Raw genomic sequence first — 20,307 nt, 5'->3', positions numbered from 1 at the left:
GGGCTTTATTGTGACTGGTATTTAAAAGAACCTACTTTCAACCCCTTTGACCCCTTTGGGAATATTTATTTGCTGAATAAGGACTCTATTTGTTGGCCTCAGTGAGTTAATTTAGGTACAATTATATTTGAAGAGTTGCTCAATAAAAGCAGAAGGCTATTTTACTTTTATTTTAGGGAGATTTTTACTCTTGTTTTGTAACATTTGAAAAATAAATAATCTTCAAGTGTGGCTGTTAAAATGTACAATAAACACCTTATTGTCAATGTGGAATTTTTAAACATTGCCTTTGCAGTCATAAAAGAGGGCAAAACAAGGGATTTCAACTGCCCTTTTGGTAGCATTCTTCACTCTATTTCCCAGCAAATCACTCTGATTGCTTTTTCTGAGTGTGAGACTATAAAACTGAAGGTTGCCTACATCTCCAGGTCCCAGAATGTGTCATGCACAGCAATACATCAGCACTCTAAGCTGACACATTTGGGGATGGTGTTCTCAGGTGGGATGTAAAAAGGACAGAAGGATACAGTCTATGGTGTTGAGATATTGTCTGTCCCCCCTTTATCTGAGACTCTGAAGCATTAAATTAAAATCTGTGAATTTGCCCATGTTCACATGGGCATTGTCAAAATTAAATTAAAGCTTATGGAAGGAAGCCTTCTCAGCCTGAAGAGTAGCACCTTTCCTCCAAGTTCTGCACCAATTTTGTCATTTGCCAAAGTGCAAGTCACAAAAAAAGGAAAAGAAAACAAACTAAAAAAATCTTTGAATTTTGAAAAATAATCAGACTTCTTTCATGGGACAATAGCACTAAAAATTTAAATTTATTCAACGTTCTCCAGATGGAGTATGAAATGCGCTTTCTAACATTTGAACAAGAGTGAACCTGAATATCTACATAAGGATTAATATGTATGTCTGTCTATGCCCTTTTATTCTTTTGAAGATATTCTGTAATATATACTGATTTCAGGTAGTTTCTTTATTGTTATATAGACAAAAAAAACAAATCTAGAGATACAAAAATATTTTCAGTTTAGGAAATAATTAGAACATTCTATTTTTTCCTCTTCTTTTAAAAAGTAACAATAGAAAGAAAACTCACTTAAATATTGAATGATAATAAATGTTTTATCTTAGTTTTGAAATTTGATCAAATAATAAATTTATTATAATGTATTCATATATTCAGTAACCAATGACGTATTTATGTAAGTCTTGAATGTTTAAATAATCTTGTTTAAAAATTTTGAAACATTATTTTTTCTAATTGGATAAAAACTCCCTTTTACAAATCTCTCACATGGTTTCTTTTAATTGAAAACTTTTTTCAATTACATGTGAAATACAATTCTATTAATAAACTATGAATTCATATACACCTTTTTAAAGCATTCAGTTATTTGGGCAAAGCAATGCAAATATATAAACTCAAAAATATAAACTATGATGGTTAATTTGATGAAATATATCTCACATTAAATTGTAAAATGCAACAGAAGTGTTTCTTCTATAGCAAAATCTTAGCTTCTGTTAAAATAAACACGTATTTTTAAAAATCCTGCGTGACCCTTTCTTAAAGAGGTAAGTTCACTAATAGACCAGTTAACTATTTTCTAGAAACCAAATTGAATTTTGAAATAAAATCATTGTCTAAAAAGATGGAGACATATACCACATAACGTAAAACTTACGTCAGTTCATATTTGGGAGAAAGTTATCTTTCTGCTATGATTCTACAATAAAAAAGTTCATTTATATCTCACAGCTTAGTAAATCAGAGGAATGTGTAATCTTAGAACTTTTGTTTTTAATCACCCTAACATTTTTTTCTAGAATTCTTAAATTGAAAATTAAATGTCACGCTAATAGTGTTTTGCTTCCTTTAGAAACAAAAGCATTGTTTGCAAAAGGCATTATCTTTGCATCTGACAATATACAATTTCATTTTTCATTCTAGTTATCTTCAAACAATTTAATAATGCATTCTTGCCACCTCTTTCCCAATGCCAAATAGATACCTTGTCACCTTAAAATATTTCACAGAACAATTGCAGCCTTTAACATGTAGAACATAGCTCTCTGAAAAACAGGGTACTTTCTAGTACTTGTGATCTATAAACTTCATTGGATAGGAAATCAAGTGACTCATGCATGCATCCTGGCCTCGTTAATTTATGTTGATGGGTGGTATGAAAAAGATAAGGAGATGCCAAACTGGTGAGTTGTCTGTGACCAAAAAGAATTATTTATTTTGTTGGAACCATGTAACCTAACACTAATATTACTTTTATATAGTATTGGAAAATTATACATTAGATAACATTTTCTAGAAATTAAGCTAGTTATTTTAAAGTAGAGTTTACCGTCTTGGCTAAGGGATTGCAAACACAAAAGCATGCAGGGGTGAAGTGGATAAAGTCAAAGTGCATAGCTGCAGTGAACTGAACAATCCAAAATATCACCAAAAACATGTTTCTTTAAACAGTCTACTGGCAACCTTACCCATGGCTCCCATTGCTGGCTTCTTCCCGAAGGCCTGCCATTCTTTATACTACTTATCAGGCTTTTCAAAAAAGCAGGGGTGGGGGCAAGGTGCGGTAGCTCACACCTGTAATCCCAGCACTTTGGGAGGCTGAGACTAGTGGATCACTTGAGGTCAGGAGTTCAATACCAGCCTGGCCAACATAGCAAAACACCATCTGTACTGAAAATAGAAAAATTAGTTGAGCGTGGTGGTGGGCGCCTGTAATCCCAGCTACTCAGGAGGCTAAGGTGGGAGAATCATTTGAACCCACGAGGTGGTGGTTGCAGTGAGCTAAGATCACACCAGCTACTCATACTCTGGAGGCTAAGGCAGGAGAATCGCTGGAACCCACAAAGCGGTGGTTGCAGTGAGCTGAGATCGCACCACTGCACTCCAGCCTGAGCAACAGAGTGAAACTCGTCTCAAAAAAATTTTTAAAAAGTAGGAGTGGGGGATATTTTTGTCAAATCTAGGAAATGTGAAATTTCTTCTAGAAACAACCTGAATTATATTAAAAATATTGACAATATATGAGTTGGGTAGATGAGTTTTTATCTTGATGAAAGGAGATATTTCCTTTTTTTTTTTTTTAACTAAATTGCTTTTATACAAAGTTTACAAATTAAATCTGCATATAAGGAGAGTTAAATTTAAATATTAATTTTAAGATTTTTGGAAAATGTGGCAATCGTTCTTTTCATGTGAGAGATAACAAGTCTAAGCCAGATATTTAGTCTTGTTCTGTGCAGGCAGGAAGATCTCATCTGGATTCCCTGGGCTTCTTGGCATTCTGACTCACAATATCTTCATCAGTTTTCTAGTGATACATGAATAAAAGAGTAATAAAAGATAAACCAAGGGCATAGTCAGGAGTTCAGGGGAGCCTAGGCATTAGTCCACGTGGGAGAAAGAACGCAGACTTCCTGAGTGGCCTAGGACTCTGAATGTTGTGTCAGTGACGCTGGATAGATCCAAATAGACTCATAGAAGAGGCCCTGGGAGGAAAAACTGGAGGATGGATGCGGGATACTAGACATAAATACTAAAATATATGTTGAAAAATTTAAATAGTACCATTTCTGAGCATTCTTGTGGTTCCATAACTTTATAGAGCTATGACATATACTAGAGTCATCACCACTTATCACCTTCAGTGAAACGAGTGGGGCCGGGGAATTTCATAGCTTTCCAAAATCTAAAATGCATATATTTATGCACAGAATTTGTAGGTTACTTGAACATACTGTATTTCTCTCAGATTCTAACTAATTCTTAGAGAATGGTATTTCTCTCAGATTCTGACTTGTACTCAGAGAAGTTAAATAACTGACTATATAGATGTACATACAGAAAATGGTTGATCTGGGATTTAATCCAAGGTCAAGATTAAGACCTGACCAAGATTCAGTCTTGATCCAAAACTTTTAGTCCAATATTTTCTCCACCATAAATGAAGAGTTTAAATGAACACTGGATTCGAATTCCGACTCTACTAATTCTGACTCTACTAATGATGGGCATAGGTACCCATATTATGGGGCTGAGATTCGGCTATTTATTTTGTTTGTTTTATTTCGTTTTGTTTAAATCCCAGGTAATTTCAATTTATAGCTAGGACTGAGAACCACTGGTTTAAAATCTAAGAAAACATAATCTATTTTCCTTTACTTTCATATATATTCTAATAAATGTCAGTTGTTATTAAGTCTTACATTTATATACTCACAATACATAAATATGTAAATACACAATTCACAGAAATATGTTTATGTGCTTAATTATCCATCTCAAAAGCAGATTTAGGGGAAATGCAGCATGTGATACCAATTCGAAGAAAAAATGGGAAGTAATCTTTTGTAGTTGGTTCTACCTAGATTCTGGTGTTTCCATCTGGAGGGACTGAAAAGAGCTTCTATCCATTGATTAGCTATAATGTGCCTTCATGCTTATGGAGAGATTTCTTCATTCAGAGTCTCCTGGAAGAAGCCACTGAGTGATAATGAAAGTCTCATAATTAGGATTGCCAAGTTTAGTACATAAAAATACTTGTATTAAATGTGCTTGTCTGGCAACACTACTCCTAAGAGCTTGGCTCTCAGATTCATCTCTGGTCCCGTGTTTTTAGCTCTCTTCCCAGATGAGTGATGGCAGCTGCCATGTCTGCAAAAGGCAAAATATCATCTTTCTTTTCTTCAGAGACACTGACCTAGCTGAAATGTTTCTCTGGACAATCCAAGAGGAATCAGACATTTACATCAGCAAGAACCACATTTGTGTCTGTGATACTGTTGAACGGTCCATAGGGAGATGACTGATTTTTAAAGCAGTGGTACTTGTAAAACAGCAACAGTAAGGCTTAAAACAAATTAATGCCAAAAGTGATTTCCTTCATTCCTTAATGTAAAATCTTCCTGCATGTAATTCATAGTAACTGAAAATGGAAAGCAAGCGGTAGTTAGACAGTAGCTCTTTCTTCCATTAAAAAGGTTTAAAGGCTTCAAGTTTGTTTTCTATGTACTGTCTGACATGGCCTTGCAGATATTCTTCATTCAAAGTTATATCCCCTCCTAGGGTTTCAGTGACTGAAAGAGGAAAATTTCCTCTTATTTTAAATTTCCTTTAATGGATCACAAATCAAATTTTATGTACACATAAACTCAAATTAAGAGCCTGTTTATTGCGAAATTGTCTTTAAAAAGCTAACTCTAACATTAATACAATTTAGTCCCTATTTGTAGTCTGATGGTATCTAAAAAAAGTTTTGGATAAAAGTAAATCTCTACACCTTCAAATTGAATGTTGCAGCCAATTGAGAACCTATGAGAAATTAAATTGAGAAAGATGTTTTTGAAGACCCATTTCAGGAGAAATGAATTCCTGTGTCTTGAGAACCCTAAAGCAGATAAGAAAGCAAGGCAATGGATCTAATTCTATTTGGAGTCTAAAATTCCTGCAATTGAGGATATATAAGAAAAGATTTATCTTGTGTCTATTTGTCTTGAAGTTCAGTTGAAATCTGGTTCTAGAGAAAAAGAAAGATATTAATTTCCAGAGAGAGCAATTGTGTCTTTCAGAAAAATTGTGCATTTCTTCCCAGTTGAGATGTCTCAAAATTAAATGGTATTGTGCAAAGCTTCATTATCTTGTTTCTCTTAAGAATCAAGCCCTGTTTTTCAGAACAGTTATCCAATATCCTAATAGATGAAACATAATTTAGAACAACCCTATAAGACCAAGATTTGCCAATACAATGTCTATTTAAATATAGAATTACTATTTAATATAGAATTCAGTGTGGAGAGTAATGATGAACTGTAAGTGAAAAAAAAATAAAATAAAAGAACTCCATAATGGATTAGGTCTTTTTGTCATGAGTGAAGAGGCTAATGTAATATAAGCACTCATGAGTAATCAGATGTCTTCTGATGAGTGAATTGAAATGTCATAGCAGAAGTAATCCACTATACATTTTATTATGAATTTTTGTGGGCAGATTTAAATTTATTTTCTGACTCATTTAATTTATGTAATCAAAACAAAATCTAAGATGCATGGAAAAATCAATTTTGGTAATAAGAGATTTACCCCAATATATGTATTCATTTCTAATGTTTTCTTTTTCTCATTAGTTGACTGGGTTATAATTTGTGCTTGTCATTCTTTATAGCTTTGTTTCTGGTTTTTGCTAAAGGCCACAAAACTTCATACATCAGGTATTTCCAACAATACTGTGCTATTGTATGTGCACTAGAAATATCCTGGTGCTTTTGGTAGCTCCAATCAGATATGTCTTATATCTGATTTGTCAGATTCCACAGATAAACTGTATTTTTGCAAAACTAGATTTTAAAAGATTTAGTCAATTAGAAAATATATGTGGCTATTTAATTGGCTTCTACTGTTTTGCTCTTAACTCATCTAAGATCTAATGCTAAGACCATCATATCATCATGATCTTTGGTGAGAATATAATTGCTGAAAATGTTTTGAAACCACTGGGTCAGTGATTAAGAACAAAAAGGATTCAGTGTGAAATCAAAGTTCCCATACAGCAGTCGTGATTTACAGGAAATGGGGATTTAACTGGGTTCACTTGAAAAGTACTGAATCTTAACTTCTCAGGATTCTTGTGGTATGTTAGTAGGATATGCTTTAATGTGGATCACTAATCTCTTTCTCATAATCATTTGTTTCTAGTACACACCTATCTCATTCTTTCATCTTTTAATACATCACTCAAAACAAATGACTCAGGGCTGGGTGCAGTGGGTCACGCCTGTAATCCCAACACTTTGAGAGGCCGAGGTGGTCAGATCACTTGAGGTCAGGAGTTGAAGACCAGACAGACTAACATGGTGAAATCCCGTCTCTACTAAAAACATAAAGATAGCTGGATGTGGTGTTGCCTGCCTGTAATCCCAGCTACTGGGGAGGCTGAGGGAGGAGAATTGCTTGAACCTGGGAGGCAGAGGTTGCAGTGAGCTGAGATCACCCCACTGCACTCCAGCCTGGGTGACAGAGCAAGACTACGTCTCAAAAAAGAAAAACACAAATGATTCAGAAAATTTTAAAACTTGTTAAGTTTTTATCCTTCTGGAGCATATATATGTGACAGCCCGTTGAATTCCAGATGTTTTTCAGCTTATTTTTGTATCTAACACCTGATACTTCATAAATAAAAATAGGTAGAAGTTTTGTTTACTGAGTATTTTTGTGATTACATATCTAGATAACTTTCAAAATGACCAGTCAGTGGTTTTAAGTATGTTTTGATCTCCATCTTGTATCATATCATTCATGTATTGTTGGCAAGTGATGAGTTTTACCTGTATTAGTTGGCAGCATTTTATGAAGCCAGTTTTATAAGTGCCTTTAAAGAAATAGAAAATCTCCCATGGCTGTCTCTAAGCAAGGACACAAGAGAAGGTGAATGAGGGTGTTTTAATGTTTATTTTTTGTCTTACCTTTCAATTCACACATAAACCAATATGGAAGTAGTAATATCTAATGTAGAAAATAGAAACCTATATATTTTTAAAGATTTTTGAGTGAGTGTGACTAGACAAGTCAGATAATTTATCGTTTTCATTCTTAGGCCATAAAGATCCCTCTGGCAAATTGAAGAGTTTAATGACTACATATTTTCTTAAACTTGAACTGTCTTAAGTGAAGGGTACACATAGTTTGCACTATTGGTGAGTGAAAATGTCTAACTTGAGCGAAGAGAAAACAGTCCTCTTCTACCATGAGAGTGAACAGAGACATACATGTCAGAATTCAAGATGGCAGCTACTCCTGGAAATTATGCAACACACACATTTTAAAAATTCAGAAATCTTAATTATCACCAAATCTAACAAAGCTATGACCTTTATTTACCTTTTCTGTTGACTTTTAGACTCATGGTTAATTTCGTAGCTGACAATACAAAGCTTATCTTCATTTCTTAAAATTTCGAATTGGAACCTAGCAGCTGCATCCATAAAAGAAAATGCTTCTTGTAGCCTACTCCACTTTCCATCAGACAAAGATGAAAGGGACAAGAGAAAGCCGAAGTGTCCATTTGTTATTTCAAGTACCAATTTTTATTTTATCACTCAGGATGGGTAAGGGATGCTGTGTTAACAAACAGTCCCCAAATTTCAGTGGTTTTTCCATTTAATTTTTAAATTGATACATAACAATTGTACATATTCGTGAGGTATATAATAATGTTTTGATACATATAATATGCAATAATTAGGGTAATTAGCATAGCTATCATTTCAAACATGAATCATTTCTTTGTGTTGGGAGTATTCTGTATGGTCCTTCTAACTATCTGAAATTATATAGTGTATTATTGTTGACTATAGTCATCCCGTGGTGGTATAGAATACTAGAACTTATTCCTCATATCTAGCTGTAATTCTGTATTTTTTCACAAATCTCTTCCTATCCCTACCTTCCCCAACCATTCCCAGTCTCTAGATCAGTGTTTTTTTGTTTTATTTTGTTTTGTGTTTTTTTGTTTGTTTGTTTTTGAGACAGAGTCTCGCTCTTGTCGCCCAGGCTGGAGTGCAATGTTGCAATGTTGGCTCTCCACAACCTCTGCCTCCTGGGTTCAAGCAATTCTCCTGCCTCAGCCTCCCGAGTAGCTGGGATTACAGGTGTGCACCACCACGCCTGGCTGATTTTGGATTTTTGGTAGAGATGGGGTTTCTCCACATTGGTCATGCTGGTCTCAAACTCCTGACCTCAGGTGATCTGCCTGCCTCGGCCTCCCAAAGTGCTGGGATTACAGTGTGAGCCACCGTGCCCAGGAAGGATCACTGTTTTTAAAAGCAAACTTTTTTTAAAAAAGGTCTAAGGTCTATCAGTCCTTGGGCTACATGCCTATTTCAGTTTGGCCGGGGCCTTGCTCTGGCATAAGTGTTGACTTTCCTTCAGTATCCAGGGTGAAGGAATGTTGACACCCTGGTGATAGTGGCTGAGAGAAAGGAGAGTTCTGGAAGCTTTTGTATCAACATAAATCCCTCAGCCCATAGTAATGCATGCCATATTCTAACTCATAGGTTACAAGTCACATACCACACACAACCACAAAGAAGTCAGAAGGCAATCTAGCCATGTTTCTGGAGGGAGGGGCCCACCACAAACATTCCGCAAGCACTGAAAATGATTATCCATATACCACCTGCAAATTGAAAACCCCAACTTAGATTCCATTGCTACCCATCTTACTTATTCTACATGCTGACTTGACTCCATATTTTAGTTACTGACTTTTTAAAGAATTGCATCTAGCATTTGGCCTTCTTCTTTAAGCAGAGTTCTCTTTTACATGTTACTGATGTGTTTTTGTTTTAAGGTGTTTTATCTTAAGTCAAAACCAACACTAGTGACTATGTCATTAGTTACTAAGCCTAATAATTATAACATTGATTCAACAGGATTAAAATTTATGCATGAGATTCTGCTATCAGGTTGTTCAGGGAGATGTTCTGTGACTCCAAGACTTAACAGTTTCTGTGTCTTGCATGTCATTTTACAAATATACCAGAGAATAGACTGCGAATCATAGAATTCTAATATCACAGGGTTGACAGGGAAGTGTTAGAAAATATATCATCTATTTCTTGTATTTTGACAAGATTGTACACAAGGCATTATATATCAAGCCATTGAGGGTGGGAGAGCAGAGAGAGAAAATTATTTCCCAAAATTGTTTCATTCAGTTCATCATAGAGCAAGGTTATCCCATATAACTGCTGTAGGGAATGTGGGTAGGGTTTGTCTTGTGAAAAACAAACTTATTTTTGTTTTGTATTTATCTCATTAGCAAAATTAGTATTGTTTAAGTTTATGAATATTCTGAATAATAAAAACAATGAAAATAAAACAATGTGGTATAGGGAGAAGAAAGCTGGATCACATTACTGTGATTCCGGAAGTGCCTTAATGTCTTCAAAGCCTCAGTTTCCTTCTGTGTACAATGGAGGAAACAAAAATCAACTTTTTGCAAACTAATAATATGAACTTGGAACTACACAAAGGTCTTATTTGCAGAATAGTCTTAGAATAGCGACATAAGTAGAAGCATGGTAAGTATAACTATATATAAACAAGCACACAATTTTAAATGGAAATTAAATTTCATTATTTTGACCACATTGATTTTTATCAGATCAATCTACTCTCACATATTTGAGTTACAAGGTCTGAGGGTGAATGGCGTTGTGTGATGAATTCCAACAAGTCTGGGCTTTACTTAATCAAATTTTACAGTGTTGGACCAAACAGTAAATGCTTGTGAAGTTGATTCGTTCGTCTCTCAACTTTGAGATGCTTAATCAAATAAAATCATAAAATTTAAAAGCTAGAAGTGACTTTGAATTCATATCCTCTAATCCCTTCACTCACATTTTTTTTAAAACTGTGCTGTTATCAGTTAGGAATTTTATTCAACTGCTAGTAAAAGATTTTTGAAAGTTAATGCTGTATACAAATTATGAATATATACCTCCAATGTTTTGGCAAGTTTCTCGGCCTTCCCAATGTAACTGGCTACATGGATGGCAAGGTTTGCACGGCATCTTATGTATGGAATAATAAGAATGACATTCAACGAAGAAAGCTGATTTAAAAAAGAAAGAAAAGAATGATAAAAGGCAAAAGGGTAAGAGGCTGATGAGTTTGTTTCATTTTAAAAAGAGCCAGGGTTTTTTGCTTGTAACTTATTGCCCAGCATTTTTTTTTTTTTGAGGTTTCAATACTTTATTCAAGTTTCTGTAAGTGATGTTAATTACAGCATTTGAAGGGATCTAATTCCACACAAAATGGAAGACTCTAGAATGTACCCATTAAACTGTTAAAAAACAAATTGATGAGAATACAAAAGAAGTCCAATTTAGCTTCTGACTGTTGTCACCATGTGATTACAATCACACAGACTCTTCCAAGCTTATAGCTGGAGCTCCTAGAAGCTATTTCTTACTCTGGTGCAAGGGCAAAAAAAACACAACACAGTAAGGAATAAGTCCTGAATTACTGGCTTCATCACATCCACCTTCTCCACCCCAAAATGGCAAAAAAGAAACAGTGACCACAGCCTGCAGACCATTTGGTGTAAAAGAGGTGACCACGATGAACTGGGGTGGGAACAGGTCATGAAGATCTGTCTAAAAAGTCTCATTCAGGTGAGTTTGTACACACTGTCAAGCAGCGAGTCTCTCTTCAATTAGGGTTACGAAACCAAGGTTCAATTCTCAGGAAATCATAATTTAATTCATTTACTCACTATGAATTTACAAAGTGCCTACATATTATCACCTACCACTTGAAGGCATTTCTAGATAAAAAAGAAACCTGGCATCTCAAAGGGGCTATCGAGTTCCCCCCAAGTCTACCACTGAAAGTACCTTTTTTGGAAATGGCGTTTCTTCTGTCCCTCTGAAAGGGTAATATCCTAAAGCTGAATCATCTTTAATCTGGCGGTCTAATATGTGTAGCAATACTTGCATCCCAGACATACAACATTAAAAGATACACTAAATTCTGAAGGTAGCTATGCTGCAAAATAGTTTTAAATTAAACACTTGTACAGTATCCGTTTATGCTTGAAATTTCAGTCCTAGACCAAGCTCGTGGCCACCAGCATTGACGTTCTTGCCATCCAGGACAGCTGACAGTGTCAGTTTGATACCTGGCTTTAGGGTCTGAGTGTATCCTAAACCTATCAGGCTGGAGTTGTTCACTTTAGTCCAGAAGCAGGCATGAGGGTCAATCTGATACTTGCCTGTTACTCTGAAGCACGTGTTACTGTTCTCTGCTGTCCAGACGAGAGGGACAGCAGTCTCCAACTTCTTGTTCACCTTCTGGGAAATGGAGCCACCAAACTCTGTCTGTCCCCTCATTCACATTAGTGTGAAGCTGGAATTCATCAGTCTTGGAGCCAACCGCAACGTTGCTCTGGGTCACTCAGGAAGGACTTTGCAGTCTCAAAATTCATCTGGTAGCCGGCCAGCCAGGCCTGTAACCCGGCAACCCAGCACCGGCGCACCCCGGATGGAAGGCCCGGCCACGTGGAAATGCACGTCACAACCCTGATCAATGTGCTCCCACTTGTACCCTGTCTTGATTTTAGCATTTTCCCCAGGGTTAGGGGAGAAGGATGAATGGAAGGTCAGCCTCAGTCCACGGGCACGCTGGCCGTCCACGGTCATCTCGGTGCCTCGTGTATTGTCGGGGTTCCATTTCTCCGTGGGCCTCCAGCCGCACTCGTCCGTCTGTACTTGGGTTCCAGACCGCCCGTCACTTTGGTGATCTCAGTGTTGGCTGAGCCTGAGCCTGTGAACTCCACTCAGATTTCGTTTTCAAATCAAGCTTTGTTAAGCCAGTCCACAGCCCTTGGTGAAGACATCCCAAGATCCGCCTATGTGGGGGGCACAGCCATCTTCCGCTGCAAGGCGGTGGCAGGGGCTGCGCGGTGCCGGGCTGGGGGCCCTGGGGGGTTCGGCGGGGTTCGGCGGGGTTCGGCGGGGCTCGTCGGGGTTCGGCCGGGTTCGGCGGGGTTCGGCGGGGTTCGGGTGGGGGCCGCACAGGATTCGGCGGAGGCTGCTCGGGGGCCGGGGCGCGGAGACAGGAAGTTGTCCAACATTTTCATACAAGGCCTCACATTGTGAAGAAGGTGGGGGGATGTAATTCATTTTACTTTATTTTTTTTTGAGGCAGGGTCTGGCTCTGTCGCCCAGGCTGGAGTATAGCGGCATAGTCTCCGCTCACTGCAAGCTCCGCCTCCCGAGTTCAAGCCGTGATGGTGCCTCAGCTTCCGGAGCAGCTGGAATCGCGTGCACCGCCATTTTGTAGTTTAGTAGAGATGGGGTTCGCCATGTTGGCCCGGCTGGTCTGGAACTGCTGGCCTCGGGTGATTCGCCACCTCAGCCTCCCGAAGCGCTGGGATTGCAGGCCTGAGCCACCACGCGCAGCCGGTGATGTAGTTTTATGACTGGTCACCTTATGTATTCTTCCAATACTCTAGTTCCATGAATAAAACATAGAATAATACAGATACTGCATTAGGAACATCTGCTGCAGGGGCCCGTTTGACCATTATGGATGACGTTATGAATACAAATATTTATATTATTTATGTTTGCCATTATGTCTGTTCTGGAATATTAGCAAACCAGAATCCTAATTAGCAAGAGACTATATAAATTGAAATCATGCATTTTAAAGTAAAACAAGTTGATTCAAACTAGGACTCACCACTTGCACAAACTACTTAGCACAAATTACTTAAACCTGGATGTTCTCATCTATGAAATAAGGACTTTATAAGGTCAAGTACTAAATTAGATAATATATGTAAAGTGAAATGCCTAAATACAATGCCTAGGATGTAGTAATTGCCCTGTAAGTTGTAAGTGCTACCGTGAACCAGCCAATGATCTCTACTACATATTATGATTGAGAAATTAAAGATGGTTGACATTTTATATAAATCAATGTCAAGGTAATATTATTTATGAAATTATTGTACTTAAGGTCATCAGGATTGCTTTCGTGCATTTGAGACTCTTAGATGACAATAGTTCTAATCCATCTTCTATCAAAGTCTATATTTCTCCATTTAAATCTGGCAGATCCGTCTTCTAGAGACATGGCCAAGTCAATGATTATGATTAGTCTGTGCTCCTTACCCAATAATATAATACCTGGAAAGTAATTATGTTTCTATTTTTCATTTTAATCTGCTCTTGCCATATTGACAATATGGGCAATGGCCAAGTCCATTATGAGCTTAATTGCTTATGTGCCAGGTGTTAGGAAGTTCATTCTTTGAATCTAACGAAAGTAAAAGATAAAGTCACAGAATTCTGGTTCATTTTATGCATACATTATTCTAACTCTGGATAAATAATTAACCGTTCTTTTATATCCTGTATTGTTTAATGTCTCCCTTGCCCAGAAATAAGGATTTTTATTAGAGTGACTTCAGCCACTGATGAGGCATACATACAGAAGTCTCCTGTTAAGTAAGACTAGAATTTGTCTTTGGGCCTTTTTAACGTTTCTGCAAACTGATAACCCAATTGCTCATGCTGATTGACAGAACAACATTGAATATCTAAGTAGTCTAGGCCTTTGTTCGTTAGAATTTGTCCTTTTGAGGTCCGTTGACTGGAAAGTTTGTACTACGATTGAGTGTGCTACAAGTAAGACAGCTTCAATTGAAGCCTCTGAAGAGGAAAGGAAAATAACAAAGAAAACTCTTTTGTATCTTTTCCCTTTATCAATAATGCTTGGAATGGACAGTGGTGGTGAAGGACAATATAGAATATGCCTTTTTTTCCATGTAAAACTTCAATATGAAATTATTCAAATGAATCTCTGACTATGTCATAATGTCTGCATTCTGCAGGTATGTTTGAAACAGATTTTAATGGATGTTGAGTGGCTTCCATTCACCCACTTATGTTTGAAAACACACTTAGAGACTCTGTTGAGAAGGTTGCTTATGCTATTGCTCCTCCTTTTCTGTTGCTGTTCAGTCTGCCCCCAAGTGGTAGAGAGCCTAAGAACCCAAAAAGATAGCAACGTGGTCAATCCATGACTTACGACTGCAATTGTATGCCTGATTGATTTTTGTTGGTATACAACAGCTGAGCAATTTGAAATTTGTCACATGGAATATGAATTCACCTGTTCAAATCATGGCAGTATAATAATTCTTGAAATTGCAACTGTATATTTTAATTCAATACACCAAGTAAAGAAATTTCAAGACATAAAGCCACCATTCATGAAATAGATTTCTAAAGGCTTATGTGGGGATCATTTTCTTTCTCTTACCCCCTTGTTTTAAAACTCCTCTCCCCACCGTGGCCTTATACTGGAAGACATTTTTACTCTTGATTTCTAGCAATTGCTGGCTGGTATTGTTGAGTTTTAATGTTTCAGTGTGATTCAGAACTCTGACCATTTTCAAGTTCTTAGGAGCCCTCTCGTCTCATTTTTAAACATGGCCTTTGGGGAATGACAGTGATTGTGACAGATGGTAAAGGAATAAGATTGCACTTTGGCGCTGCTTCTGTCTTTGCCTGTTGATCTTTTCTCACTTTCTCAAGGCAAATTATAGATTTCCTTTTGCCTCTAGAGGGACGCAAATTGCAGTTGCCAGTTATATGGTTCTTTGTTTCTCTTTCTAGCTCTTAGGAAAAAAAAGGACTCTTATTTAATTAAACATTGTCATTACATTTATTGTTGATGAAGGGTACTGATTTGTATGTTGGCCAAATATCTGACCAGACAACGGAGAGGACTTGTTGAACTACAGGCAAAAAAAAAAAAAAGAAAGAAAGAAAAAAGGAAAAAAACCTTTTATTGCGTTTGAAGGTAGCTTCCCTCTAGTGGCAAAACCTGGTACTTCACTTGTAGATTACAAGCAATTTTTTAAAAATCTTTCTTTTTATTATCTCTTTTTAAAACATTATCTGATATGTATAATTTATATATCACACATTTTAATGAATGTGGCTTGCAACTAAAATCGAGGTTCCTAAAAAGTTTAGAAATCTTTTTTTAGTTATTAAATTCATAATTTTAGGTATGCAAAATAGGCAAGGTGCTTTACTGTTCATTTTGTTCTTCGGTAATCCCATACATACAACACACAATTCCAAATGAAAGGATTCTAGTTGACTAACAAGATAGTTAATAAAGGGGTTCTAGATTTTTTTCATAATTTATCAAAGGAATATGAAGGAATTTTAAAAGTATCACATAAATTTGGGTGGTGGGCATATTGCTTGCTGTACTTCTCTGTATATTAGGAATATTTTAGGCTGGGCACGGTGGCTCATACCTGTAAACCCAGCACTTTGAGCAGCCAAGGCGGGAGGATCACTTGAACCCAGGAATTCAAGATCTGCCTGGGCAACATAGGGAGACCCCATCTCCAAAAAAAAAAAAAAAAAAAAAAAAAAATTAAGAAATTAGCCAAGCGTGGTAGCATACCTGTGGTTCCAGCTGCTTAGGCATCTGAGATAGGAAGATCACTTGAGCCCAGGAGTTCGAGGTTGCAGTGAGCTGTGATTATGCCACTGCACTCCAGCCTGGGTGACAGAGAGACCGAGACCCTGTCTCACAAAAAGAAAGAAAGAAAAAGGAAAAGTTTTATACTGGAAAAATTTTAGAGAGAGGTGATAGACTCACTAGATAGTTAAAATTTAAGTATTAGAATTTAAAGGGCAATAGAGATCAAGTGTTATAGTTTTAACTTGAACTTATTTGTTCACATTCATGTAACCACTAGGAAAGGATTTAAGCAATGCCAAGAATGTGCTATAATTTAGACAATGTGCAGGAAATACAAGGACAACTAAGACAGGCAAGAGGCAAGTGAACAGAGAACTGAGCAAAGAGATGAGTGCTACTAGAAATATGTATAACAAACTAAGGGAGCATACCAAGGACAGAGTGGTCCTTTGAGATGGACGAAAGGACAGTTAAGTACAGAAGATAGGTGTAAATGATCAAATGTTTGGGCACAGTGCACGGGTATTTTCCATGCAGATAGCACCATGGGAAGTGGTTCTGAGCAATCAGGAGATAACAGGGCTTCAAGTGTGGAAGACTTAAATGGAGAGAGCTGAGAGAGACTTGTTGTTAATAACTTTGCTAGAGCAAGTCCTAAGCAGGCACTGTTTTATACCATAATACATAATCAAATGAGAGAAGACAAGGTTTGCATCCCCAGGCTCCACACATGACTATGAATAATCTTATAAATAATAGATTCATTCACAAAACACAAGATAGTCTAGAATAACCGAATGAAATGATGTTTTTGTGCTTCTTTGACTTCTGACCAAACACAATGTTCCTTGGAAGGAATTATGTTTGACACTATATTGTATGAGTGGAAAGAGATCTGTAATGAAGAGGGGCTCAAATTTGAGTATCACTGAGAAAATTTGCTTCAACAGAGGTCTGGTGATGGGAGAATTAAGCATAATCAAAAGCTCTAGTTGCATTCTGAAGTCAATTGGAAGTTGTCAGTCCTAATTGGGAGTGGTGTTTGTCTAACACAATGCTTAAGACATTTTTTGATGGCAAAATTTCACAATATAAAGGAACATGACACAAGGTCAGAAGAAATGTAACAAATTGATGACCAAGACCTAGGCAAACTGTAACTAAGGAAATGGGATGTCAGGAGAGAAATTGAAACTTGTTTAGATCATATCCATACTTGGTTGGATGGGCTGTATTTTATAGATATTTTCATTCTTGAATATTTTAGTTTCTAAGACCTTTATTATGAAACAAGAACATAGGTATAATATATATGTCATATATAACATATATATTACAGTTATAAAGAAAAGTGTATGTAATTACTTGTATCAAATAGTGTTTTATCCCACTCTCTCCATGCCCATAAACATATTTCCCACACTGGCTCTCACCCATGTTCACTCCCAGCTTTACATATTCAAGGACTATGACCTTCATGCCCCAAACACATTAACCCTTCTTTGGCAATACTCACCTGCTATTGACTTTTCATACTTGCTCTCCTGAGTTGAGCCTTAATTGTATCTTATGACAGTTATCTCAAGACCCTGATATCAGGTATAAGATGAGATCACGTTTGTAATCTAATGCTAATAGAATAGCACATTTGCATTTTGACCCGTTCTTTATTCCAAAATTAACCAAGAAAAATAGCTTTTCTGTAGAACATAAGCTATTTGAGAAAATGTGTGTCAAATGACTTCATCATCATTTAATCACACCAAGTACATGCCTTTGGACTCTATTTGTGTATAGAGCTAAACCACTATTTGATAAATGTTTGCAATACTGATAACAAATTTCTTAGATAATTGGGCAATGTTATTCTTGTCTATTAAAGAGAAAACTCCTGAAAATGTTTACAAAGCCCATTGCTTCATCACACACAAACACACACACACAAACACACCACACACACACACACACACACACACACACAATTTTCAAGCTTTGAAAGGCTCATGCATAAGACAAAGGGTATTTTCAGTAGGCTTGGAAATCACTTGGCATTTTTGAGATTTGCCAAACAGCTTGAGATATTTAAAAATATTTTTGTTCAATCAAATTCCAAACATCTTTTTCCAAGAACTTTTTTTAGGTCAATTTTTATAACCATGTGTAATTTCAAGAAAATTTAACCCATATGTTTGTTTCTGTGAGTATATATTCAGATTGATTTATAACACAGATGTATTTCTCTTAACACTGGTGTATGAAGAAGGCGAGAGGGTCTCCCAATTTGCTGCTTGGGACACTCCACAGCGAGACTTTAGATTAATGATCACAGACTATAACCCAGTTCTAATCTTAACACAGTCTCCATGATAAAAGTCACAGGGGACTGACTCTAAGTGTCAGCAAAAGATCCGATCCAGGTACTGCAGTCTGTTGATGAATGTATGTTCCTAGCATGGACTCAAAAGATGGAACTCCGATTATGACTGTACAGCACTGTGAGATTGAAGCCGTTACTCCGATTATGACTGTACAGCACTGTGAGATTGAAGCCGTTAAGCGCTGCTAAAGGTCTTCAACTGTAATGAAAAACTGCATCTGTGCGTAATGATACTTACTGGCAAAATAGGACTGTGACCTGCCAACATATTCCATTATTTTTTGTAGCATCGAGTATAAAAGTAGACCTGTTGTCCTGTTGTAGGGAAAGTAGAAACACAAGTCAAAATACTACCATACTTTACAGGGATAGCAAAAATGAAGTTTTAAGCTAGCGTGTGTTTCCTGTAAGTAAGTCTTAAAATTAAATGGAAGTAGAAAAACTCTAATGAGAACCTCAGATTCAGCCAATGTGCCACCTTAGAAGTAAGTGATACTCTCTCCATGGTCAGGATGCTGTAAGTAGGAATGGATAATAACAGGATGTCAGAGTAAGTGCCAAGTGGAAGGAAATTAAAGTATAATTATGATGTAAGGGGGCAGACATAGGTAATTTGAAAAACAAGAATATTTTAGAAATAAGAAATGATTCATAAGTATTTCTTGTGAATGCAAACCAAAAGTCAGATATCACATTCATAATGACGTCTGACTCTATCCAAATACTCACAGCATTTTCAGGGAAAAAAACATACTATCTGATCCTGAATGTTGTGTCTACAGAGGAAAGAAAATGAACCTGTTTACTAGAGGGAGAAATTCCAGTGACTGAAGAAGTCAAACAACTTTTTGAACTCTGAGAGTCACCTTAGCTGTTCTGCTTCAGGGTTTTGGCAACATAACAACATCTTTATGAATGTTACCTTATAGAATGTTAGTTATACCAGAGCAGACGCAACTGGGGATTTGACAATTCTGCCACACTTTGACTGGACTGACATTTCCTTAGCAGTAACAAGCTGCTACTGTCTGGTGCCATGGGGGCCCTGGGCTTGATTTAGGAGCACTGACATTGACTGCTTGTTATTTCATATCTTAGAGCTGTCAGGAGGCAACTGATGTCAGCATAAAATTATTTGATAGCTCTGCATCTTGGGCAAAATGTGAATCTATCGATGTTATAAAATAGCCATCAAATTCTTGGAATTAGGGGGTGGAGATAATTGAGAAAGAAAACTCACCTGGTTTATTGTTATATAATCTTTTGTTTAAAACTTGGTTCACGTATACATGAACTGTAACTATTAGGCACATACTGGTTGTATGCATTAAATTACATTCTCATCTAATTCTAACAACAGTTTCAGAGGATAAATAGTATCATGCAAACAATGTGGTTCCAAGATCCGTGCTTTCACCTTGAGTCACATGGTTTTTCCCACGGAATTGAAGATCCTAGAGTAATAGAATTCTTTCCTGGAAAAACCGATGATTTTTTTCTTTAGTTTTAATTTCAGAAAACAGTTGTTCATTTTATTGAGGGAAAATAGCAATTAGCGCCTAGTATGATCTGATAAATACTCACTGAATGAAAATTGGAACTTTTTATCATCCTCATAGCTTTTCTGGAGTAACCATGTAACCAATGGAATGATTCTAGTCATAAATGGAGTTGGTCAATGACTAATTCTCTCATTACATTACTCACTTTAACACATTATTTGAGAACACTTGGAAAATTTGAGGAGTAGTGAGTAAATGTGCGGAATTTTGTGATTAATAATCTCAGTAATAAAGACTATTAGAAGCTCAGAAGCTCTCACAAAATAAGCAAGAAATACCAAATTTATGAATTGTAGCCCAGTTTACCATTCTGTTGATCA

General features: G+C 36.7%; 1 protein-coding gene and 1 pseudogene across 27 annotated transcripts in view; one reads left to right on the top strand and one right to left on the bottom strand.

The window, feature by feature from the left end:
• Positions 1-20,307, top strand: part of ROBO2 (roundabout guidance receptor 2) — a 1,364,435-nt gene that overhangs the window by 1,010,701 nt on the left and 333,427 nt on the right. The window lies entirely within an intron of this gene.
• LOC135969438 (non-selective voltage-gated ion channel VDAC1-like) lies at positions 11,527-12,791 on the bottom strand (annotated as a pseudogene).

This window comes from Macaca fascicularis, chromosome 2 (genome assembly GCF_037993035.2).
Source record: "Macaca fascicularis isolate 582-1 chromosome 2, T2T-MFA8v1.1".
Classification (NCBI taxonomy): domain Eukaryota; kingdom Metazoa; phylum Chordata; class Mammalia; order Primates; family Cercopithecidae; genus Macaca; species Macaca fascicularis.
The sequence above is the reverse complement of the archived record's forward strand: the minus strand, read 5'-3'. Positions and strand labels throughout refer to the sequence as shown.